Source organism: Anguilla rostrata, chromosome 4, assembly GCF_018555375.3.
Source record: "Anguilla rostrata isolate EN2019 chromosome 4, ASM1855537v3, whole genome shotgun sequence".
Lineage (NCBI taxonomy): Eukaryota > Metazoa > Chordata > Actinopteri > Anguilliformes > Anguillidae > Anguilla > Anguilla rostrata.
In genome coordinates this window covers 51,005,977-51,033,115 of record NC_057936.1, presented here as the reverse complement: position 1 = coordinate 51,033,115, position 27,139 = coordinate 51,005,977, and the positions used below count along the sequence as shown (strand labels likewise).

General features: G+C 38.5%; 1 protein-coding gene and 1 long non-coding RNA gene across 12 annotated transcripts in view; one reads left to right on the top strand and one right to left on the bottom strand.

Moving 5' to 3' along the window:
• eya1 (EYA transcriptional coactivator and phosphatase 1) overlaps nt 1–27,139 on the top strand; it is an 82,534-nt gene that overhangs the window by 4,309 nt on the left and 51,086 nt on the right. The gene's annotated exons all lie outside the window — the stretch shown is intronic.
• Nucleotides 1–27,139, bottom strand: part of LOC135253590 (uncharacterized) — a 40,876-nt gene that overhangs the window by 9,655 nt on the left and 4,082 nt on the right. The window contains exons 2-3 of the long non-coding RNA XR_010329658.1: nt 19,720–19,803; nt 5,538–5,605 (exon numbers count right to left, since the gene is read on the bottom strand). This is a non-coding gene — a long non-coding RNA (uncharacterized LOC135253590). The remainder of the gene's footprint in view (nt 1–5,537; nt 5,606–19,719; nt 19,804–27,139) is intronic.

The following is a 27,139-nucleotide window of genomic DNA, read 5'->3' as shown; positions in this document are numbered from 1 at the left end:
CAATAAGTACAAGTAAACACATTAAGTAGAGTAATAATATTTTTGGCAAGAATTTATCAACTGAAATAAAAACAATTAGCGCTTTTAGCTAGCTATTCAGCTATATTTTAGTCATTGTAACTGCATTCAATATTTTTTCTTCATGTGGAACTGTGAGAAAGTCATTGTAAGAGCTGATACACTGTAGACACACTGACACAGTGCATGCCAAAAATGCAGGTAATACAACACTAGTCCATTGGAGCCAAGAAACGTAATCGTCTGCAACCTTGATTTTCTCCTACCAGGTAAAAGTTGTAAGATGTACTTGAGCAGCTATGAGACAGAGTTCACACAGTCACTGTATGTGTAATTTCTAAGCTTGGCATTTATCGAACTGAGCCCTGTTTGTTTAGCATGCCTTCTCCATGTGAACTTAGGTATAATGAAATATGACTCCAGAACACCATAGTCAATGACCAGTGACTGTGTCATGGTCCAGCAAGATCATTTATTTGTAAAAGCAGTTCTGAAGTGTTTTCCAGAAAATGTTGCACAGTCATATCTGTTACAAAACAGGTGTGATATTCTTTACATTGCACAGTTTTCCACACAAATGCAGGACACACATCCTTAGCACTGCTTGGCTACTTGATTTGATATTTTCTATTTCAAGAGAGAGATAAATTCTTATTCCTCTTATTTACTGTTTTCAGAATAATTGTCCTAGATCAAATAAGCACGGTTGGATTTGATCCTTCAATAAACTGAACATTTCTTTGAGCTCACCTGTTAAAGTGGCATATAGAGTGAACTAGACACCACTGTAGGTTACCAAGCACAGTTGTCATCAACACACTCATTTAAATATATTTTAAAAAAATACTGCCTTAATGTGCATGCTGGGGACTGGAGGAAGGCAGGAACATTTGTGGAAGGGTTGGCTGCCTGTTTCAATCAAAATGTTCATAAATGCAGTGTCGTGAAAAAGTATTTCCCTCTTCTGGATTTCCTCTATTATTGCATATTTGTCACAATGGTGTCAAATCTTTCAACAAACAGATTTTTAATTACTTAATCAACCAATTAACCAAATTTAATTTATAGTTAGATTCAGTTGATGAAACACAGCCAGGCTTGATTGCAGCCAGCCCTGTTGAATCTAAACCTGAATCTAAAGAGTTTCTACAAGCACACTATGCCACGATCAAAGGAAATTCTTGAAGAGATGAGAAAACATTTGGCCCGGTGTAAAGCAAATACAGCATTTCACAGTAAAACATCATACCAGCAGTGTTATGACCTGGTCTAGGCTTAGACCATAACAGGATGTAGGATAAGGGAAATGAGTGGGGAATGGGAAAATGGTACTGCAGACTGACAAGTAACTCTAGTCATTATTTGCCTATTGAGCACTACCTAAAACCTGGCTAGTCCTCATAGGGTTACTGGACATGGGACAGCTTTGAACTTCTGGAAAATTAGTCTTCAGACTGAGACCAATAGTTCAAATTGATTACCCCCAACTGAGATTTAAAGTGCCTGCAGAAAAAAATAAAGGCAAAATAACAATGCAAAATAGTGTCCCTGTGGAAGGATTTGTAGTCCAGCTGGGAGGACTCTTCCAAGCCGGAGTCACTATACAGTGAGCAGAGGGCAAAGGGAGTCAAGGTCAAGAATGAGCGAATGGTGAAGCACAAAATCCATTCTTCTGCAAAGCAGAGGGGCTTGGAGAGAATCGGAATCGAATAAAACGAGCGAGCAGCTCATTTTCTGCTCTGTACCAGAAAATTCTTAAGGAGAATGCCTAGTGATCTGTCCGTGAGCTGAAGCATAATTGGATTAAGACAATGATCCATAACATGATAGCAAGTCCACATCTGAATGGCTGAAAAGAAACTAAATTTAAGCTTTGGAGTGGCTTTGTCAAAGTCTTGACTTGGAACCCAATAGAGATGCTGTGGCAGGATGAAATGAGCAGTTCATGCTCAAAAACCTACCAATTTGTCTGAATTAAAGCAGTTCTGCAAAGAAGAGTGACTCTTCCAGGCTTCCTTTGCTTTCATTGGCGTAACTCTGGTCCTCATGTTGACAAGCACCAATAACAGACCAGCAAGGCAATCAAAAAGCTATAATCAAAACTAGAGACTGAAAGCTGTCTTATACCTGCACTAAGGAAGCAATTGAACACACCAAACTAATCAGAAACACCTGTGAAGCCATTTGTCCCAGATATTATGAAACTCGGAAATGGGGGGACTAGTTATAAAAAGTGCTGTAATTTCTACATGGTGAAACCAAATTGTATTAAAAAAATACACCTAAAAGCTGAGAATGCGCACGCATGTGAATTATTTAATTACAAATCTAAAATTGTGGAGTACAGAGCCAAATCAAGAAAAAATATTGTTTTGGCAAAAATATTATGTAGCTCTATGCATATATCTAAATACAGCATGTGTCTTATATCTGCTATTTTTGAGAATTTGAGAAATTTGAGAATGGTTGATATGTATTACATTTTAAGATCCTCAGTAATGTCTCGGGTCAGCCTCTGCTACCAGCCGAGGTGCATAGTTGTGGTGCAGTATCATTACTAATGAATACTGACCATAATATGGAATTCCCTGTTGCCTCATCATGCCTTCTAGCTCTGTACAGAGTAGCTGCAATATAAACAGCTTCCACAATAAATTATCAAGAGATTTGATATGAACAGCCACATGTGCTCATACACATACTGTACAGGTGGTCCTTTCTCAATATTGAATGCATATAATTTGTGTTTCAAATGACAATATCCAGGGATACTATGTACATTTACATCTTCTGAAACCCCCTTGTGCAACTGGTGATATTTCACAACAGTATCTTGCCCAAGAGTATCACTACAGTGGCCATGAAAGTCTCTACCCTCAAGTCAGTCTGTTCAACTCCAAATACTAGTTCAATGCAATGTCATGAAGTAATACTGATTTCATTCAAAATCAATGTATTTCAAGTTCAGTCCTAATGGTGGAGTTGCAATCTCCCACACTATGTTATTATAATTTTTTTTTTGAAAATCTCTCCTTCATTTCTTTACGTTTTCTTAAATTTTTGAGTGTCTTCAGTGAGACTAATTTGCTGTCAGACGTGGAGGGCTTTTGCAAGCCAGGCAGACTCCAGAAATTAATTTATCCAAATAATCAAGCCCTCCTGGGCCAGCCAGGCAGGGGCACTGAAATGGCCTAAGTAGGCAAAGCCCCCTTTTGAAGTCTGGAATGTTTTGACTGACTTAAAACAGGCGGCTGGAATGAAAGGATCGTTTTCCTTGACCCATGGGATTTTTAACCATTTTCATATACCAGGAACAAAACAAAGAGAAAAAATGCTTTGGCTGATTTGCATTGACTTAGCAATCAAAAATCAACCAGGCTGGAGTAAAGCAGTTCAAAGTGCAGATGCAGGGGTATTTATTTTTGTATATCAACATTTGGCCCAGTGTAATGCATTTTGAGAGAGGCAGCATTTATCACTGTGTATTACCTCACAATTCTGAATATGGTACTCAGTACCATTCATAATGACGTATTTTACCATATTGTAGCAGCCATATTATTTGATCCAGTTTATTCATTTATGTAATTTTTCTTCAACAATTTCATTTGAATTTCATGAACAGTTTACAGTTTTTGAGGGGGGGGGGGGAATCAAGAGAAATAGAGAAAGATTCAAAACATTTCAAACAGGCTGAAATTCAACAGTAATAGCCATGTCTTTGAGCCGCTGACAATTTGACATATTTTTCAGTTTCAGATATTTTGTATAAAGCTCACTGCTGAGATATTCTGTGAATCTACTGTGATTAAATGGATGGGCATGGAGATGATGTACTTGTATTCTCACCTTAGAGTGCATCCAGGGTTCGATCAATAAGGCAGTTGAAGAGCAGAACGTATAGAATTCACATTGATGATGTGCAGTACTGGCCAAAAGTATTAGGCTACCTTTTTTAAACTTGAGGTAGAGAAGAATTACTGCCCATCAGCTGGACCCTTCTGAGTGTGTACTGAACACTGCTCCTGGAAATCTTAAGCTTCTTTGCAATTTCTTGCTGGGAATAATCTTGCCACATCATATTTATGGCTGTGCACATCTAAGTCTAACTACTTCTTAGCCATATTTATTGCAACTTTAGTGCCTATTTTACCTATGCTACAGGCCAATGGTATAAGTTCACCTGCGGTTTTAAAAAAAACTTAAGGTGCATAAGATTTCAGTCAATTTATCTACCCCATCTACCTCCCTCCAACCCCCTCACCCCTCCACCTCCCACTTTTAAAAATGATTGGATAGATTTCCAATAATTTGTTTAATTGTAATTGAGCCAATGGAGGCTATTTTGAAGAAAGTCATGTCCAAGACTATGTTTTACTAAAACTCATCTTTTTGTGTTATCGTAGTTAGAAATTGAAAATAAATGTTTGTACTTTAGTTTGTTATTCAATAAATAAGCATAAATTAACTAAATTATTCTCTACATAATTTTTTTTTTTTTTTTTTTTTTAATAAAAGCCACAGGTAGCCTAATACTTTTGTAAATCCTGTACTGTTCATTGTGGAGGTGTTCGCCAGTTATATCTTTCATGTAACTGACAATGTCTACGCCTATCTCCGATGTTAAACAGAGGTATATACTTAAACCTACTCAAACATGTATTGATTAATGAGCATCTAGGCACTGAAATAACATAAAAGTTTGATTATTATATTCATCAGCCTGAACACAAAAATGTTATTTGAAGTCATGAAGTACAGTGCTTATGTTTGTGTAACCGAGTTCCCTTTTCATATCTTTCAAAATTTTATTAATTTCCATTTGGAAGTGGACTTCTATCACCTATTCACACAAAAGAGAAGCACAGCTAAAATCAGCAGAACTGCCAAGGTCTGATTGCCTTGCTCAGGCAATCAATTGACATTAGAAATCAGAATATTTACATTCATGGAATGCATGCAACTGAATGATACATGTATAAAGTGTGTATGATACGTTGTGAATGAAAGAGAGGGTTTCCTGTTTTCTCCCTTTTCTAAGCAAAGGCTACCCTGCCCAATGAATGCATGGTCATAGCCTCTGAGGGTTTTATAATCCCCTGGATGATCAACTGGAAATTTTGTATCATACTACATCTGCAGGACAAATGTACGTTGTTACACATATAAATTCATATAAATTCACAGTGAAATTCATAGTCTGACATTGTAATATGCATAAAATGGAATTTGTGAAATTTTTAAATAAATCATATTTACCTAATACATTTCTTGATATATTCTGTGACACAACACAGAGACTAGTGAAAAATAGGACACTATTGCTATAACTTTGCATGAGCAAATATGGAAAGAAAAAACGTGATTACATCTTTATTATAGCATTTCCTATTGGGACTATTGTCCAATTAGTATGGTTTCAATGAATGCGAATTAATTTACTTGATAGATTACAGGAAAGTATGCATAAAATAATAAATCACAATGATGCTGTAACAGAACTAATCAAGCCCACTTACCTTACAATATTCTGAGAGGTGAACTGGGTTTTAAAATTTAATCTTCTATGCAAATTGCAACCAGGAAACTGAAATTATAAACAAATGACAAATTAATTTCAATTTTAAACTTGAATGATGTTTAAATATATATTTCGGAAAAAGAAAATTACATTGAGGCCATTATGACTTATTACTTTATAACTTTGACCACCCAAGCTGAAAAAAACAATTCACAATAATGTGATGCAGGTTCGTCGGTACAGGAAATTACAGTAGAAATCATTGGGGATTGAAATGAGACCAGGGAATTGGTCAAATTGCGATATATAAAGTTAATTAAAGAGAGATGGTATAATACAGCCATATAATTTAAAAAGGCCTGGGAATATTTTTTGAAAAGTTAATTTTTATGTTACATGAATGATAAATGTATTTATACATTTTTATCGATATATTTTAATATATTCTATGATATGCTGAAAAGATGTGTTGCTTGTCGAATAAGTATTACATAGAAAAATGACTTCAGTAGGAACACCAGTTTTAAATAATATCCACTTCTGTTTGTTTTCTCCATTCAGAAATTCACCCCGAGTGTATTACAGCTGTTAATTTGAGTTTAAACCCTGTTTTCAATTGGAAGAGCCAGCTTGCAAACCAAGTTCAGTTCTCAGTTCATTGTTGCGTAAAGCGTGTCAACATATGCTCACTGCAAAATATAGTTCAGTTTTTTGTAGTTTCTAAAAAGCTCAGCAATTATAGGCCAGCACATTCAGCTGAACCATTGATCGTAAAATACAGTGTAGTGACCCAGTGTTCTGGAATCAGACCTTAAATACCAAACCTGACTGTTCCAGGACAGGTGTCTTACAGAGCAACACACAGCTGTCAGTAGAAATGTCCAAGCAGGGAGGGTAAGTGTCTGGTGGGTTTCCTGTGGCTATATGTGCAAGAGGGACATCTCACAATGATTAGGGGCCTGAAGAATAATACACTGACACAATGACTGCACAGCTCAGCTGGTGGACTGCAGAATCAGAAGAAGGGGTGGCTGAGAGCCTGTACTTTCAGAAGAGAAGCATGCTAGGCTCACTCTCCCAAATTTACGCTCTAAATGTGAAGGGCCACGTTTGGGTCTTCCTCTTTGGGTGAAACAGGCTTAATATACTGGTTAAGAAAGATAAGCAACAGCTAATTTTGGTGTTGGTAAACGTGCTGTACAGGGGCATGTTTTCTATTTTGGCCAACGTGGCCAGCTTCTTTTGATAACTTCCAAAACAAAATAAGTCTGGCTCTTGTTCCTTCATGGCAGGTTACACAAATTCTAAATTTTGTTTATTTTGTTTCTGTCAATTAGTTTAATACACCCCACATATTTTAATCAGGCCTTCACTCAGAGGAATTAATGCTCAGAAATGTTTTTAAAAAAAAGGTCCACTGATGGACAGGCTCTAAAGTTTCTACAACAATAAATAATTAACTGTTCCACTGGCCAGAGCTGCTGTGGGTTGAATCCCTAATGACAGCTTTTTATAACCTATGACTCAGCTCGCCATTATGTGCTTGACATCTCCACACTGTCTGACTCCCTTCAGCTGGATCACTTCTGTCTCCCTGCTCTTTCAGATGACTACATTGATGAATCGCTCAATCATATTTTTCCTCTATTTTTCTCTGCTAATAATTTAACGTTAGAAACGCTTTGATCTGTTGTCACAGCTACTCATGGGGTGGAATAGTAACCATTTTCGCCCTGTAGTCATGGTTCAGGTCCTTTAATGGTGCTGAACCTTTTGCTAAATGTATTTTTTTACTTGTGCTGTTGTGTTGGAAGTGGATGTAATTTGTTGGTGTAACGTCTCAGTTCTTTCTCTCATCACTTTTATAAAGGTAAATATGTATTATCATTGAATCAGTATGAGCTATTTGTTGCATTCTTGTCATACCATGAAGCTTGTAATGAATGCCTCTGAAACATAAAGCACATTCACTGGATAAGTGATTAAGTTTGGCACAAATAATAAAAAATTGTATGACTTTTGTTCTTAAGACTTCACCAATAATTCATTTGAAGGTTTGTGACAGCAACTCTTATTTGCTCCTTAACTCTTATCTTGTTTCCCAAATGGGAAGCAATCATATCTTATTGAATATGCAGCAAAATAATAGACACATTTTTCATGTATTATGTGTAAATCGTATTCGCTTCTGCCAAATCTCAAATACTGTGTCGTTAATATTTCTGGTCTATTTGCCAGTTGATCTATTTTAATTTCTTGCACTTTGTGCAGTCTTTAATTCCTTTTATAGGTGTGTGAAGGTGCTTTTTGGCAAATAAGGCAGTCGTTGCTTTTCTGGAATGATTCCCCTGGGTTAGCCAAGAAAAATAAATCTGGTGACTGTGATTAAGTGCTCGACAATAGCGTTAGTGCAGTACTGCTGCTTTATAGTAATATGCCGGACAGGGATAATTAGGCCTGCCAAATTATTTACTGTATGGCTTGCAGGTGGTGGTCTGGAATGAACCAGGATCACCGTGGTAACAACTAAAGCAGTTTGTAATTTTGAAGGGTCTCGCTTGTAATTTATGTCAAGATGAGTATTCAAAGCCACTTATGGATGAAAACAATATGTTGCCATCACAGTGTGACTTGCGTTTCAAACAAAAGAGTTATCATTTGCAGTTTATGAAAGGTAAAAGCGTACTGTTTTTTTCAGGCCCTCAGAAAAGGGCATGGCTACTCTTAACCTCTCACGTCACCAGTGACCTTTTTCCTTCACTGCACCCCATTAATTATGAAATACTGTAGGTCTCCCCAGTTTCACTTTATGGCTTCTTCCTGTTGAACTTTGTGTGAAGGCTGCTGTTTTTAACTAGCTGTATAAACTGAAAGCACAGCACTTCTGGCCCAATATATTACATCATAAGCAGTGGGTAGCGTTTGCATATAGCTTGATATTGAAGCAAAATAATTAGCCTTGAAAATTCACTATAGGGATTACAAAAATTAGAAACAATGTGTATTTTAACATGCGCTGTGGTGTCGGTATGCTATTATAAAATACAGTATTTAAGCACACTGCTATTAAACTGCATTCTATTACACTACACTATATCCAATTTTGGACAATGAACTACTGTATATAAAAGTGAGTGTTTGGGGAAGGTAGTATTGAGCCATTTCAAACAGTCATAGTGTTTTCATCAACCCTCAAATAAGTATGTTTGGTTTATATGGAACTTATATGGTTCATTTAGGTTCATCGATGCATCACTTTATAGTGATTATTCCATTTGTTATTTTTTGTTTTTTGGATTTCCATAAATGTTGTACTACATCAAATCAACGTTTTTTATGGCTGATGGATTCTCTTGATTATCTGAAATAAATCAAACATGATGATAGATTTTCACAGTTCCATATGTACTGTATACGGGCACGGATATACAGTAGAGTGCCTTATACTGGATAACACACTGCCCCCTGCTGATTCCCTCACTGGCCTCCTGCATGCATCTGAGAAGTAAACCTATATTGTATTAAGTACAGGATGGATACACATCGAGTGCATTTGAGGCTTTTCATCTTCTTGTTTTGATGACATCATTTTTGTACTTGTCAGCGCTGTGTCGCTGTCACCTCTGCAGTTAAAGTCCTTATCCCCACTGTCAACGCCTCCAAAGTGCATGGTTATTTCATCAAGCATTCTGCCAGACAGTCCACAGTGTCTGCAGTCCCCCCCCCCCACACTACTCTGTTTATATGCATTGTCTTAGCTTGGTGTGAAAAAAGAAATAACTATGAGGAAATGAGTGTCATGTCTATTCACAAATGTTCCAGCAGTTACTTCAGCAAGTCTTTGGCCAATTCTAGACAGGGTGTCCTTGGCAGACAAGAGTGCAATAAGTTGTGGGAAAAAACAATTGGCTATAGAGATGACTCAGTAACAGTGTTGCTGGATGCAATGTATGTAATAATTGGCTCCTAACATGATGCTGGAACTACAATAAATGAGTATGTTTGAATTGTTTCTGATAGGAAAGTGCTTCAGAACTGCAAGGACAAGCGGAAGAAGTCCTTAAAATTGTTTAGACTACCTTGGGGGAAGGTAAACCTTCTCCAGAGGATTGTTTGAGCTGGTTAATTGTGGTCTAAAATGTGAGTGGTCAAATACTTTTCAGTAATGTGAGAGAAAGTTTCACTTTGTTCACAAATGAACAATTTTACTCCCTGTCAAGACAAAAATGTAAACATTTAATATCTGACATCTACAATGCTCCCAGTGTAGTTCAAAAACACAGCTGGTATGGTAAGGCTTTCTTCACAAGCAAATTTTGTCTTGCTCCAATCTGTGAAGGAACATGTACAGTGACATTTTCTGACTATCTTCAGTTATTTATAGTTATTTAAATGACCCGTTTTTGTGAACGGGTCACACATCCCAGAGTAGGTTGTCAGAGTACATTTTGCACTGAAGCATAGTTGTAAATACTCTGCCAACATAACCTTAGAATGGGGTTTTCTATATAATTTTTCAGTTATATTACAAAGCCTAAATGTTGTGTACCAGAAGTGGGGCTTTCATGCTTCAGGTACTGGGGCAATTGCACTTTTAGCCAGTTATTTCAGTTAAAAAGATTATGCATAATGTCCCTGCAGACAAACATCAATCAGCAGCTATGTGTGCACTCCATTAGATATTGTCTGATGCCATTAAGGTATGAACAAACGCTACCCAGGAGTGAAGAGAATATTTACTTTTTTTTGTCACTTCCTAAATATATCAGGGTTTTCTGCTGGCAGATCTTGCATTACCCTAAATCAAATACATTTAACTGAGTTGTTTATGCTTGCACCAGTGTAAAATACACTTTTACTTATTTTCCTCCTCTCAAACTGTGCATGCTATCACATGTGGTATATTACACAGTATGGTAAAAGTGGTGGTTTTCATATGGTTTATATGTGGTTTATAAAGTTTGCTTTTGCTGGGTTTAAAAAAAAAAATCTTTACAGGACACTGGTGCCTCCAGAAGAGGGGAGCTATTATAAGCACAGAGCTCATGAGTATTGCACATTATCTCACCACGTTCCTCTGATGCAGTCTGGTAAGGTGAGAAACACTTGATAGTGGTAATCTGGTGACATGTATGTGATAGTGTGTGCTCAGTCAGCCTCAACTCCTCTTCTAATTCTTGTAGATTTTCTTTTGAAATTCTTTTATAGGATGTATATTTGTAACCTGAAATTGAGAATAGGATTTTATAGTAATGAGAAAAGCATTTAGATTTTCTTCCTGACAGATGAAGGATTATTGCAGTTGAGCTCCGGAGTCTGTAATTAATCCATGACTCATTATAAATACATTATTTCTATTTAAAGCGCTTACATAGGCTGGAACAGAAAGTATGAAAAGTGAACGGAAGCTAATTTAAAGCAATAATTATGACATAATTAAGCAGATGCCTCATGTATGTGTACATTTCCAACAGCTTTGATAATGTATTGTCATGGATTTGCCTGCGTTTGAATCTTGAGATCAGCATCATAATTTAGGATGAATGGAATATGGAAGCTTCTTCTCTTACGTTTATTATTGCAGTTTTCTTTGAATAGGAGAATGTCATGTATGACCTTTTTAATAAGTTATGCATTGTGTATATTTGAAATGTGTATTATGTGCATTGATACACAGCACTATCCACAGCAACTTGTATAACAGGAGAACAACCATCATTGACAGTCCATGTTATTAACGTGATACTGACTGACAAGCACGAGGCGGAATATCTTTGATATAACCCCTCGTGCTATTCTCACAATGCTAGAGTGGCTGTTGCTATATGCTCGCCACCACTTAATCACAAATGCGAAAATAGGGCAAACGGTTCACAAGTTCACTTTCTGGAAACTTGCCGGAACTACTTAAGGGTGATGACGTTTTCAAGAACAGGTGGTGCAAGTGACATGATTTTGGCTCAGCATTTAGAACCTGTGAAACCATAGTTTATTGCCCTGCCAGCAAAGGTTCTTTGCCCGGCAGTGCACGTGAATGCCATATGAATGAAAGGTATAAGTGGCGCACATAAAGAGAGCATGTTTGTTTCTTTGCTTAACTTATTTTGACCGTATTTTTTTCTCATGCATTCGCACACATTTCAGCCTTGAAAATGCTCTGCTGAGAAAGCTATTTATTCTCACTGGTAACTACTGGCACGTCTGCTTTGGACTGGAATGCCTTTCAGAATGCAGAAAATATATTTAGTTCTCACCATCAGACGCAAACGGCACCAGTGGGTCTAGCTCTGTAGGAGAACAGTTATTTTTGTCACAGTATGGACTTTCAATTAAGGTAATCTGTTGCTTAGCTCCTTCAAGACAACTTACCCCAAATGAGTGCAATCCATATCTAGACCAACTTTGAGCAAATAACAATCTAATATAAAAGCAAGTGTTTCATTGATTTTATCAGTTAGAGTTGTTGGAAACTCTATTTCGCATTAGCTTAAGGAGAATTTGCACCTTCTAGGAATAACAATCTATTGTTACATTGAGAGTGATATTATATTAAGATGTGGTTGTTAAGCATTTTCCTTCTGTTTTTCTTATGGTTGCCAATTACACTTATTGCAGTTTCAATATCTCTGTGATCTCCAAGATATACAATGTTAAATGTACCTATATGTAATATATGTGCTATGCTATATATGTAGCCTGTCTGTCCATTTAAAATAGTATCACAGTGATATTCATAGAGTTCATTATTATTATTATTATTATTATTATTAGTAATAGTAGTAGTAGTAGTAATAATAATAATAATAATGATAATAATAATAACTACAACAACGATAGATACAGGTTGTCATGTGTCAGAGTAGAAAGGTCTGGTGTTGAGGCAAAAGCAGGAAAAGACAACTGTCACCCTGGCAAAAGTAATACAGTATATGAGATTAGTATTTTGGACACTACCAGGGTGAAAGTAATGGAGTTCAGTATACTCTCAGTGTTTAATCCTAATTTACCAATGGTGAACCTTTTACATACAAAACTTGGATGATCAGCTAACCAATAGCAAACCCATGACAGCAGTTTTTTTTACATTTGTTTTTGTTATTTGGTCTTTGGAATTTGAGAGCTGTGCAAAGCAGAAATGCTAACAGATTTTATCTGTAATTGCTTGGCAGGTGATATATTTGCATGAATTTCAAGTGTGAAGTATGAAATACTGTAGCATATGACACATTTTTCATGAAGTAGCATAAGACAAAATTTACATGCTAATAAAGTTAAAAAGTTAAGCTTTTAATAAAAACTGATTAGTAAGTCAACATTGATGTTGCTATTCCTGATATTTCTGGTAACAAGGAAAATAAAAAAAGGACAATATATGAAATTTCCTAAATTTTTATTCTGACAAAAACTCTTAAACTGGCAAAATGACCAACCAATTGAAAAAGCAAACATTTTGAGAACAAAAAAGATCTACTCTGGGCAGGGACGACATTTTGCAGATCACCAAGCAGTTGGCCTTTCAATGTAATTGCACAGAGAAACAAAGACTTTAAAACTGGGTCTGGCAGGTTAATGTGGGAGGCACCTGCATATTTTAAGTCCCTGCATATGTGAAGGGGTTATGGCCAGAGCTCAGAAAATCTAACAGCAAATCCGAGTGGTTAAACCGGGATGAAATGAGAACAATGCCCAGACAAGTGAATTACCTACATGGCACAAATGCCAAAGAGTGGTTGCTTCGCAGCTAGGCAACTGGCATTGTACCGTTTGTATTTATCAACACAAAAGGGACACGGCAAACATCGCTTATCCTGTTTAATGGCTGTGTAATTGTTGAGAAGTTGTCATATTTGCTTGTTTGCTTTTCCGTGTACAAAGGACGGTTAAAATGCCTGTTTTTTTCCCCCTTCCCCTAGCATGCTGAATAACTGTAATATGAATGGACAGAAATACATCAGTTGGGCAGGTTGATTAAATTCTGATGTATTTTCCTGCTTCCTTTTAGTGCTTCTGCTGTAGAGGAGAGAAATTAAATGGGAAACACCTGAGGGGACACGGGTCAGAGGCAGTGCAAAGGCTTAAAGCTGTTTGCTGGGGATGGCAGCGTGACCAGCCCTCAGAACTGTGCTGAGGGGTCAGTCACTCTGCTAGCTCGTAGCCTAGGCATAGTGCAACACTGAGAACTATGCCTGGTAATGGGGGCGTTTTCAATATCATGTGAAACAAGAGAATTCATGTTGAACACCATAAATTAATAGAATTTCCTTAGTAGATAGCTATTTTTAATAGGCAACAACTTAGCAAATTGTTGACATGGAAATAACAGAAAGTGTGTGGGAGAAACCACCCAGGGGACATTTACAGCTGTGTAATATATTTTACATCTTGAGAAATAATGTCACTTAAGCTTCATACTGTAAGCCCCTGATCTCTGAAAGCTGGAGATTAAATGACAGTTAAAATAAAATATGAAATGAAAAATGAGAATATAGCCTACACATTTACTGTATGTATTACGGTACTGTATGCATGTACTCTACTTTCACCTTCGCTATAACAAGTTTGGACAACCTGAATCTTATAGCCACAGTCAGCAGTTGTCCTGGACACATTAACCATTTACATTGTAATGACAACAGCAACATACCATTTCATAAAATGTAACTCAAGATGGATGCATATCTTTTTTTCCAGTTATATGGAAGAGGTACTGATGTCTTGGACTAATTTGAAATATCTCTTTTTTGTGCATTTATCGGAGACAGAAAAGAATCATAGGAGATTACATTTTCAGTAAACAGGAAGTTTATTTTCAGCTTTTCATTTGTGATGCCTTCAATAATTATTATGTTTGAAAAGATCCATGTACCCTTGCAGTAGCACTACGGTAAAGACAAAGGACAGCATAGTCCAAAAATTAATACTGCCCCTAAAATATGAGAAATATAAATTTGAGGAAACATGTAGTGCAAATAAGACAGCTTCCATGTATGAATGTTAGACCTCTGTGCTTGTGTATATAGGATATACTATAGATTTGGCAGGAGCTTCAACTAAAATAGTAAAAAGATAAGCCATTTTGCAATGATCCATGTTTTCTCTTTTTTGATTTTTTGGTGTATTAGTCTTTAAAAATTACAGCATGTTGTAAAAATAGAAATTATACACTATGGAAGTAAGGAATATTTTGCTGTGAACATTGGACTACTTATTTCAAAAGCATTCTTAGTATGAAAACATCAACTTTTAATTGCCTCAGAAGTGTCCTTGTTAAATCATTTTAATCCCATTGAGTTAATGATGACTTTACCTTCCAGGCAGACATCTTTTTCTAATGACAGTAATTTGCATATGATTTATTTAGAGAACAAGGGGGTGAGCTAATTTTATTTCCAGATTTCCCTTTGTTTTAGGAGTCATTAGCAGCTCTGTCTAATCTGATTTTTACAATTTCATCAGGCCCATTTTGGAAATCCTCTCTGAGCTCATCAGAAGGATGCATTTATTCCTAAGTGTGCTCTATTGCATTAGCACACAATAAAGCAGCCTGGGACTGCTACAGATGTTTATGCGGAATTCAGTTAACACTCTGCCAATTTAGTTTTTATTGAGACGCAATCAATTTTTATTCATTTTAAAACCAAAATGCTTTCTTTTATTGTGTGCTGTCTGTCCACTTATTATGGGGCTAAACAAATTATTCTACTGTTTGCACTAAATGTAATGTTTAGGTAAAGGATTCGCTTATTTTAAATGGAGGGCCATGCCTGTTTCTCACATGCTGTCACATATCTGTCAACATGCTATCCTGCTCTTGTGCATGTTCAGGGTTTGTTTAATGCAGTACATACTGTATCAGAAAAAGGACAATGTCATACATTTACTTTAAGTATTCTGCATGGATTGCTTCATCTGTATATCCCATGGGCAAGACCAGGCCCTTCACATAGCTGGTCACCCCTTCATATGTACTGCTTGTAAATTGTATTATATGAAATGTATTTACTGTATTCATTTCCCTAAAAAAGCGAACACTCCTCATTTTATAGTTGCATCAGATATCTTTGAAAGAAAAAAGTATTTGTACAAGATGTAAACAGACAGGATTGAACATTGTATTTATCTAAGAACACAGAGTTTGTGTTAAGCAAAAGATGACCACGATTTAAAGAGTAAACCATGAACATTACATGCAATTTTGATCTATTGCACATACTAAATGTTACATAACATTACAATTAATTTATCATTATTATATATCATCAAAACTAGGACCATCCATGACGTTGGTAGACTTGGTAGACCCAAGCTTTACAGGGCGTTTCCAGACCTGCTGTAGCAGTGAAACATACTGCCACCAAAGGTGCTAATATTTACAACCCTCAGCGGAGCTTGGTGCTATTGGGCTCACTGCTGGAACCAGTAAGGGCCTCCTTGTTTCATTTCTTCAAATTTATTAGCATCCAGATCCATTGGAGACCCGGTGAATGACTGTTGAATGTTTAAATGGAAAATAAACACCCTTAGGAAGCAGTAGAAGTGAGAACTGTATTAAGTTAGCTGGGGGAGAAGAGGGAGAGAGGGGTGTGTGTGTGTGTGTGGGGGGGGGGGGGGCGAGAGGGGGAGAGGGCAATTTGGATCTGTTTTGAGATTCACGCAAGGCTTCAGGAGAAAGGCACTTTGATGTCTCAGAGTCCATGCATGGCTTGTTGTTATATTGGAAAAGACAACCTATTGTTGAGCACAAATTAACAAAATGAGAAGTCAGGACTTTTTAATGAACAGTTGAATGCACTCAAAATGAAAACCAGATGTTCTTTGTTAACTTTACTAGCCAGAAAGTCCCCCCCCCCCCACACACACACACAACCACCTCAAATGTAGAGGAGTTAAATGGCCCATCTGCTATTCTAAGCACACTCCAAGAAGAACTTCCCTCTGTAAGTGACAATATTATACAGACCATAAACAGTTCATGTTTTATTTTTGTTTATATATCATTTATGTTATACTTTAATGTTCATAAAAAAGCTAATAGGCAGACATTGCTCCATATTTCCTGGCTTAGCTTTTTTCCTTATTTTTGTGTAAACCATTCTACAAGATTTTGAAAGCTTTGCAGCTAATCATTTTGCAAGTGAAGAGGATGAGTGCATATGCTGCAGGCATACTGTTGAAGCACAGGTTTGGCATTATAAAACTGCTTTCAGATTTGGGTCAATTTTGTTTTTATCTGTAATGATTTAGCTGCAAATTATTTTTGTTTTCCAAGTGACAAATCTGGCCTGTTGTCATGACAGTGTTCTGTCATTGGGTTACTGTACCTGTGATGAGTTCAACAGGACCTAACAGCACAGGGATAGGAGTGGTGCAGCACTCCTCTGCTTTAAGTGCTCCTGAAGGCTAGCAGCATAAAAAAGCTCCTTGCTAAGAAAGCTTGCTAATGGGTCCCAAATGACTGTGATATCACTTTTTTGGTATCAGATATACGTGCGGTACCCATTATACTTTTCACAGAGGCACGTTTGACCTAGCTCTCACTGTGAGTTACAGACCTTTTCTGTTTTTGGTCTTGGTCCTTGCCCTGGGAAATATTCGCTATGTGATGGGATTTCATCCGAAGATGTGTGTGTAGATATACGCGAGCCGCTGGAATCATTCTGAAACGACGGCCGGTGACATTGCAGCGTTTCTGAAAATGATTTTGGATCTATTTTGGTACGGGTCCGGAATGCTTTCAACGAATTGACGAGATGACAACTTATCATTGATCTGCCCTTTCATCTTACTTAGAAGGATCCATTAAATAATGTATGGGCCCATGTGCATTACCGCTCTCCACTGTCCTCAGACCATTAGCCGGAGCTACGAGCACAAGCATCTCTCAGACCTTAGAGGCCCTTTGGCTTCCATTTAATTAAATTATCCCATAATGAAATCTCCTATAATGAGATTAATTTTAATTATTTATCAGGAGCTGATTTGCGCTAGAGACCGTATCAATTATGTATGGTCTAGCTAAACATTTTTCAATTCATCACCTTTTCCTTTTGTAAAAGGTGCAATTTATTAAGTGCAGTGCAGCTGCCAAAGATGGGTCCAGAGATATAACCAGGCGAACAGAGGTCATAGCTGTGTAAAGGTGCTTGAGCTACCCTGTTTTTTTAAAGTGTGCTCCATGAGCACCAAAGCCTTCCTTGAACATACATACTGTAGAAGATTTTCTTTTTAGTGCAAAAAAGTGCAAGTAACCTGGGAAATTCAGTAGAAAATTCAATTTTTACCCTCAACAGCTTCATGTTACAAATTATAATATAGGGTATAAAGGGTTAGTTTGAGATGTACAAGTAGGAAGCCTTGATCACGTAACTTATTTAATTTTGATGTTTATGTACCACTGGGTCTGCCAGGTTTATATAGAAAATACCCTAGTGTGAACAAATGAACACACTTGGTGCCAGGCCAAACCAATAAAAGGAAATTGCCCACTGTCACACTGTGTGAATCTGTAATTATTTGGCATGAGTGTTTGCATTATGTCTTTTTTGGCACCGCAGATAGGCTAATATAGTCTTATTAGAATTTTTTTTTCTTTTCAAACAATAAGAATAAATAATGGACCTGTTCATGATCGGCTCTTGTGTACATATCTTAGAAATGTGTCTGTGCTGCCCTGGGCAGAAGACATGAATGTCAATAGGGTACTGAGCAATGTTCTTTTATTAGACCTCATCAATATGCAATTAATTATTCAAGCAGAGATGGGGGTTCTTTGGGACAGGATTTCAGCTAGCCTGTCCTTCCCCTAAATTGCATAGTCATCATGCAAGGGGTCATTCCTTACAATTACAAATGCTGGGTACATTCAGGAGTTCAGGAAGGAACACCTGCCTAGAATTTCTGCTGTTATAGAAGCCGTTATTTAATGAATTCCATGCCTGTATTTTTCCATTTTTTTCAGAATCAATCCCATATAATTAATGCTGTACTTACAGTACATTCTGTTACATAAGTGATCCAGTTTTATTTGTATTCATGTTATGTGTTATTTGAGATAATACTCCTCATCTATGACAAAGCTGGTTCTATTGCAGTTATACAACCAAGTTTAGTCATTTAGTCAAGTGTATATGCCAGTTCATTATCTTAAGAAAATATAAAAAAAGAAAATCTTTTTGACAATTAGAACAACATCAAAAAATATGTGCAATTAAAAATGATTTTATACCAGAGCCGTATCTTTTTTGAACAGTTGAAATGGTCTTGAAATCTTTATCCTGATGCTAAAGCATTGCACAGTGATTATTACATGCATGGCACTTGGGCCCCTGCCTTGTATTGACCCTTCAGCACAGTGAACTAACTCAGTATGGTATGTGTTGTGTATCAAATGGATTCAATTAAGAGCCCGGCCTGCTCAGTGAAGTGCCCAATATGAAGGGGTCACAAAGGACACCCGGATATTGTGACTCCACTTGTATTTTCATTCTGTCTACATTATTTGCTAATCCAATAAGTGACCAGATGTTTAAGGCCATTTCCGTTAGTATATATAATTACATATCATGGTGCAACTCATAGAGAAAATGATGCCTAAGATTGCGTTCAATTCAACTTGCAAGCCAACATGTATTTTTTTGTTTCCTACATGCTAAGAAATGTTATTGGTGGGAAGTAAATTTACTACAACTAAATAAAACATTTTTTTTTTAATTAACCCTTTTTATAATGAGCAATGGCAATATATTGAAATTCAAATATTGCAAGTTGGTTATGCTATCCAACCCAAATTTGAGGTTTTCTAGCTAACAGATAGTAATGCTTGCACAATGCATGCTGGGATAGACTCCAGCACCCACCGCGACCCTGACCAGAAATAAGCAGGTTAGATAATGGACGGATGATGGATAATAACGCTATTCAACACAAACAGGCAGTATACAGAGCGCAATGCTCTGTGTGTTTGCCTGAGAGGTGCATATAGTGTGAAAGGATGCTCCTACTTCCTATTTCAGTAAAGCTGAATGCTCCCCTCATTGTGTTCAATGAGCCCTTTACCAGGTGCATCCAATAGGCAGAGCTGTCCATCACTGTGACTGAATGAACCCACAGTTACTGGCACTGCCCCTCCGATAGCACTCATTCCAGTGAATGGGCCCTCTAATTGCTCAGACCAGTCTTACCTGCTTCGCCTCCCGGATCTGACTGCTCTTCTGCCCTGTATCCAAGGCAACAGGAACCTTTGCCACTGCGTGTGCAGGCCGGGCCTATAAAAAGACACACGTAATTGAAACTTGGTTGGTAGAGTTACCACAGTGGAGATGTCCTCTATTTATAGATCTACCTTTATCAGGTACCGTTAGATAATGAACTCATTTATTATGCTTTGACTCCATAACTGCAAGTATAGCAGTTATACTGTATAAGCTTGGGGGGTGAAAAATAATTCATGTCCTCATAGGAGTGGAAAAAAAAGTGCAGGCACGCGTCCAAATAGGAGAATGGTGATGATTGAGTATTATTTTATCTCTTTTCTTGTTATGCTTTTAAATAATCTATGTTCCCTGTGACCGGAATGTTTTTGTTGCGGTATGGTGGCTCAGTGCTGTGCGCTATGGTGGTGCTGTTGAATCAGTCACTCACATTAGTCACTCGCTAATGCATGCAGAAGTTCAGCTACTGATCCTTGAGCTTCTGTGTTCCAGTTTGATATTTTATACACTAGTTATGGTGTCTGTGATTTAGTGGACAAACTAATTATGATTTAATTTGATGGATATGCATTATTGCTGTGAATGAAATGATAAGGGGAATTTATATATCAACTATGTGCATAATGTGCATTAGATCTACATAATATTTTTATAATCACTGACTCACTCATTTAAAATGCAAACACTGATATTAATAAGTGAATGAATTTACACCATTGAGTAAGAAATACAATACCGCAGCGCCATCTCTTTATGAAAGTTTTTAATGCATTTAAGCATTCTGTGAACCTGACCCCTGTGTGAATGAGCACTGCTTTTGGAATGCCATGCTTTTGAAAGATCTGTCGGAAGCTGTTCTGATCCAGCGATGTCCAGGAGACAGCAGGCAATGAGGGATGCATCATTGGTGTTTTTCTTTCTTTTTTCCTCAATAGTTTCTTTATCCTATTTCTTCACTGGGCACATCCTGTTAAGATCTCCTGCCATTCATTGCACAACATTATGCATTAAACTAAGCTGTTATGGTACATTTTCAAAAGGTGGATTTTAGTGTTGAGAATTTTGAAGCAGTTTTAGAGAATGTTAAGGCAGTTTTTTTTGTATTTTATTACAGGCATGGGTGATTTTTAGGAATAGGAAAGTAGCACAACTGTAGGCAACAGACAGGTCTGATCCGTTTGTTGTGTATGATTGGACATATTTAATAGTGGGCTTTAAGTCTGTAGCACTGCAGCCCACAGTGTGATTTCCATTTCCTTCAGAGAAAGGACACTGCAGCGCAGAGCACATCAGAGGAAGTAAACATGGAAATTCGAAAGGTCGTCGTGTGCTCAAATATCAGAACAGTTCCACTCAGAACAAAACTGGCATAGGAAGGAGAGAGGTGGCTGCTTATTGCTTTATGTTACATTTCTGGTTTCTTCAAAAAGTAGCTGTTTGCTATATAAAAAAGTTAAATAAAATATTTTTTAAAAAGAAAATGCAATGTGCCTCTCAGAAATCAGTCCCCTCTACCCCACAACAACAGGGTACCGGTAGAAGAACTTTCTGACGGGATTTACACCAGAAACAGAACACGTCGGTGATAGGTGTGCAGACATGGCGAAGAAGCACGGCAGGGTCTGTTAGCATTCACTTGAGCAGTCTCATGCGTAGTCTTAAGCGGTTATTAACCTTTGGTTATTTTTGAACTTCTTGTCATGCCTCGAGTCATTTTATGTGACGCCAGCATGATGGCAGGGGAGCTGCTAATAGTTCACACACTCTTCGAGACTGTGAAAAAGTGCCAGACTCAGCATCTTCCCCGGCCCTATAAAATGAATGGCATTCCCTGTTCGGATAATCCAAGTGTCTCTTTTTATATGCACATACACCAGGAGACAGTGGCAGGGAATCTCAGCTGTCAAAAGAGTTAAAAATGAACTGGGATCTGGCACTGGTTAGCAACACACCGCTGACACCAAATACAGTACATGGGAAAACAGCCTTAGCTTAGCATGAGCTCCGTTTCTGTAACAGCTCTTTAAGTACACGTGTGGGAAATGTTTCATGTAACTTAGATATAGCTAAGGCTACCTTTTTTTATATTAAAATTTAGAGAAAAAAGAGTGAATTGTCTTACATAGTTTGAGAAGTAAACATATTATGACCATTGAGTTTTCCAATAACACAAACATGTAGGTATTAGACAAAATCTGTAATGACAATGTATGCTGTGCTGACCCACCTTTTACTGTGTCATTATTTCCAGCAGTTCCCTGTTATAGGCAATGCATGCACCATTTATTGTGTTGTATTTATCCTTCACATTATATGACTTTGTTGAATGTGCAGTTACCAACAGATTTCCCATTCCTGAAATGAGCTGAACTCACGGAGCGTGAGAAGTGTTGTAGACGTGGTGCGTGGTCATTAAGCAGAATGGCACTGCCCTGGTGTAAGTGTGCTTTGATGGCCAGTTTTAGTAGGGGCCACGCACCAGCATTTGCCTAACGCGTTTTCATCATTGGGAAGCAGCGCTCCACAAATGTTGGGGGGGGGGGCCGTGTCTCTAACCCCTGCGGTCTGTACCCCTCTCCCCTGCTGGGGCGGTGCTGGGGTGAAACTAATCGTAACGCCGGACTGTCCTATGGAGAAGGGGGGGGGGGGCGGCCATCTCCCCCCACCCCCCCCCCCACTCCTGCTGTTCGTTGGTGTTGAGCCGTCTGGCCGGCGGTGCTGCGCTGACCTGGACCCAACTGGGGGAGGCAGCTGCGGGGCCGGGAATGCCAAATCTGTGGATGCACGGGGGCCTGCAAGTAAGTGGCCCAGACAGTTGGGCTTTCTCTGACAAATGTTTCCGCGGACGTTCGGCATGCCGAGGTCAAGTCATTAGGAGGCTCCAAATTTATTGCTAAACAGATCTGTATTTTAGGGTGCAGCTGATTTAAATTTAGTGCTTGGGCGCTTTTAGCTTTTTCAGGAATTGCTGATTGTCAGGCATACTTCTTATGGCCTGGAATAGTTGAAAACATGTGAGGACTCAGGAACAGTATTTATCTCGGTGTGACTTTGGCATATTAGCTGATCGTCAGTTAACACCCTTTTTTCTGGTGGGTCGTGTTTGATTTTTGATATACTTTTTTTGTTTTTATGGGGGCTTTTAAATAAAAGCTGTCAGTTGAACATTGTCATGTTTATTCTGACAGCAATTTTATGGCCAAAAGGAAATTCATGTGGTTACTTGCAGCAAACAAACTGCTATGAAAAATGTTGCTGTGAGGCCTCAGAAATGGAAAACATTCCTTTCGATTTTGCAACGTGAACCATGACTTCATAAAACATGTTTTTGTGTAGTGTTTGTATGTCTTCACATTATAGTGAAGTAATGTCACCAATTCCAGTGGTAGAATCAGAACAATAGTGCTTGACTATACCTGATAACTCAATGCACATTGTACGTTTTCAGCCTTGAGCTTTCTTGTGCATTGGTGGAATTAATTCCGAACACAAGGTTTTGATGATTTTGTATGCATGTATATATATGCAGCATAACCCGCTTACTATGACAGACCTCCCTGCAGGGGTCATGATGTCAGAGTTTTGTTCCCGCTGGATGTCAGTCTACCTACTTCCTTCTTCAAGGGCCTGTGTAACCATTTTAATCAGAAGTCCAGTATTCAAAAGAAAGCTCCCATGAATTATTACACATGACATGACACTTCCCCTTTCCCTCGAAATTGCATTTTAAATCTGTAATTATATACATTACAAAACTGAGGTCAACTAGCCACCCACCAACGTTCATATAATACTTCATGTGATTCATGTGATTGGCTGACCTACCAGCACCATTTACATCAGACACCTGCTTGACATGGCTCCCCCAAAGCTGAACTTGTGCAACCTGTGTGAAATCTGTCAGAAAATTCCACAGAAATATTCAACATTCCTCAAATAAGATAGTTTTAAGCATTAATGTGTGTTTAAGTGTTTCAGAGTTGTTCCCATGCATCAAAACCAGATTTCAAGTGTGCTGTGTAGGGGGATTTCTTCTTGTTGTATTCATATTGCCAGTTGTATGATATTCAATTCTGAAGTGTGAAGCTAACATAAAGTCAGTGTTGCTAAACAGTTTGCCACAGTCTCAGAATTATGACTTTTTTTCGTCTGGTTTTTCCTGGCTGCTCAATCCTATGCATCGTGAATTAACCACTTTGCCACCTCTTGAGAACCGCAGCGCACCATAAGGCACCTTCAATGACATGTGTGTTGGTTCCACAACAGCCTGTTTATGGCTTTCCTATATAAAGCCAGGTACAGTAGCTACATGTGTATTTGTGTGATCCAGCATTATTGACTGAATCAGTGTATTCTCCGTACCTCCCTGCAACTTTATAATGGACCTGTTATAATGAACCTGTTGTTTTCTAGCCTATGTAAATTACTGGCTTCATTGTCTAAAAACAATGGAGATTCCCTTCAATAATCTATGCATTAGTGGCCATAAGTGTTGACAAAACTGAAACCATGGGGAAGATGAAGCAAAGAGCGCAAAGGCACCATGCAGTATGTGTATTATTTACAAACAAAGGGTGATCACCACTCAGCAGGTCAAGGGTTACATCAGACCATTTCAGACTTGGCACCTTGCAAGGCTGGGCTATGCGCATTAATAAAACGCAAATAAAACAGCTGAGAAAAAATGCGGCTCATTTCACGGGTAAAATGTAGTGGAATTGCCCATGCTTTTTAGCAGAAAAGGGAAAAGAGTCTGTGGGCCAACAGGCCATGTGGTTTTTATGACTTTTTAAGCTTCTGTCAGTGCGGCACAGTAGGTCTGGGACTTGGACTGGTCTTCTGCTCCCAGTGGAGCACAGAGCCGTCTGCCTGAGCGTTACTGGGGCTCTCAGGCTGAGTGTTACTGGGGCTTGCAGACTGAGCGTTACTGGAGCTCTCAGGCTGAGCGTTACTGGGGCTTGCAGGCTGAGCGTTACTGGGGCTGAGTGTTACTGGGGCTCTCAGGCTGAGTGTTACTGGGGCTCTCAGGCTGAGCGTTACTGGGGCTCTCAGGCTGAGCATTACTGGGGCTCTCAGGCTGAGCGTTACTGGGGCTCTCAGGCTGAGCGTTACTGGGGCTCTCAGGCTGAGCGTTACTGGGGCTCTCAGGCTGAGCGTTACTGGGGCTCTCAGGCTGAGCGTTACTGGGGCTGAGCATTACTGGGGCTCTCAGGACTGAGCGTTACTGGGGCTCTCAGGCTGAGCGTTACTGGGGCTCTCAGGCTGAGCGTTACTGGGGCTCTCAGGCTGAGCGTTACTGGGGCTGAGCATTACTGGGGCTCTCAGACTGAGCGTTACTGGGGCTCTCAGGCTGAGCGTTACTGGGGCTCTCAGGCTGAGCGTTACTGGGGCTGAGCATTACTGGGGCTCTCAGACTGAGCGTTACTGGGGCTGAGCGTTACTGAGGCTCTCAGACTGAGCGTTACTGGGACTGAGCGTTACTGGGGTTCGAGTCCCTGTAAAATCAAGACACTTTTCATTGCGTATGAGCAGAATTCCTCCTCTGTGCCTGATCAGTTTGCCCTAAAGTTCGCCGTAATGTTTTTGTTTCATGATTAGCTTCACAGCCTTGCCTTTTGCTCGACTGGCGTTTTTAAATGTTACATCATTATTTTTGTTTGTTTTTCTTTTTAATCACGCTTTTTACTTTCTTTTTACATTTTTTTTCTTCACAATTTGGATTTGATGATTGAAGTACAAATTATTCAGGCAAGGGTTTATTTATTTTCTTATTTTCTTATTAATTTATTTATGAGTAATGTGACATGATTTAGTGGGATCATCTGATTAACACCCCATAGTTTGTGATTTTTATTATGGGTATGATTTGCCCTTACTTAGAACTTTCCAGAATGATAAACACTGGTTTCTGGGAGTTACTGCAGCCAGATCTATGTTTGGATGTTTTCACATCCATCGCATAATTTGCGTGAGACAAATCAGCAGTTTGTTTATGAAGAAGGTCAGGTTTGCTCTAACTTTCATTCACCACATGAAAGCGCCTCGGTTCCTACTAATCCATTCTGTGGACTTTTAATGTTTCTGTCTGTACTGTCAAATGCTTTATTGTGGTGCCACCTTGTCATCAACAAAGATGATCTTCAGAGCAGAGCTGAAATAGTATTTAGTTTGATCAGTTGCCTTCTGTTCTATTGCGGTTGTTATTCTGGGTTGATAAAAAGGAACTGCAACTTGAAATTTAGTAAAATAGCCACATCTGCCAAAATTCTTCTAAAATTATAATTTCCATGAATCCATTTTGTAGATTTTGAAATGCAGATAATGCATTGCTGTAAAAAAATAATTTCTATTTGTATTATACATTTTACTATTTTTAAGCATCGGACAGATGTTACATCATACAGAGGTTAGAATTCTTAGTGACCATACTGGGCTCTGACTAACAGTTGGCCAGTTGCCCTGCAGATAACAGCAGATCATAGCCTCTATAGATATTGATGGAGTCAGTAAATATCCAATACATTCTGATATGTACTGAATGTCTGTCAGCTGTTAAGATAGTTCTCCAACTCAATCTTCCACTGTATCTGTTCACCTTCTGGCTAACTTAGCTAGCCGAAGAATGTTGTACATTTTGGTAACTGTTTTGGCACTGACCGCTGTGGCTTTTTCTCAGTTTAGCTATTACATTTTTTAATATTTGTAGCTTGCTTAAAAAGCAGCGGTTGCCCTTAACAGCCTAAGAGTTTTCGTCGATAAGGGACACATTTAAACTTGTTCCAAGCAAGCCAACCACAAATTCAGCAGAGGTGCAGTGCAATAATAATAACTACACGTTATGACAGTATTCTCTGTCATATGAAGGTATTCAAAGCCAAAAGTCCTGCACCAGCGTACAGTGTCTAAAATGCACTGCGGCTTTGGGATCTCTGCTGTCTGTAATTGACAAAGAACAGCGAACAAAAACATTTACTTTTTACACACATACAATGTGTGTGTGTGTGTGTGTGTGTGTGTGTATGTGTGAATGTGCGTAATTTTGTATACATACATATATACATACATACATATCATTTTATATATCATTTTTTCCATTACATTTTCACATTTGTTTCAAGGGAATTGTGAAACTGCTAATGAAATGACAGTGTGGCCCTAAACCAAGTTCATATTCCTGACCAGAGATGTCCAGAGGTCAGGCTGTATGGAAGGCATGACGCTCTTGGTCATGGTGAGCGGCCTAAAATAATAAGGGAAAATGCGCACCGCAGGATATGGGCAGAGCTGTTGACCCTCTATTAATGCTACAGTGAGGTGAAATGAAGCTGCGGGGAGCCGGGCCTCACTGCTCCGCTCCATAACATGTGTCTAGGGCCAGGCAAATTATGGT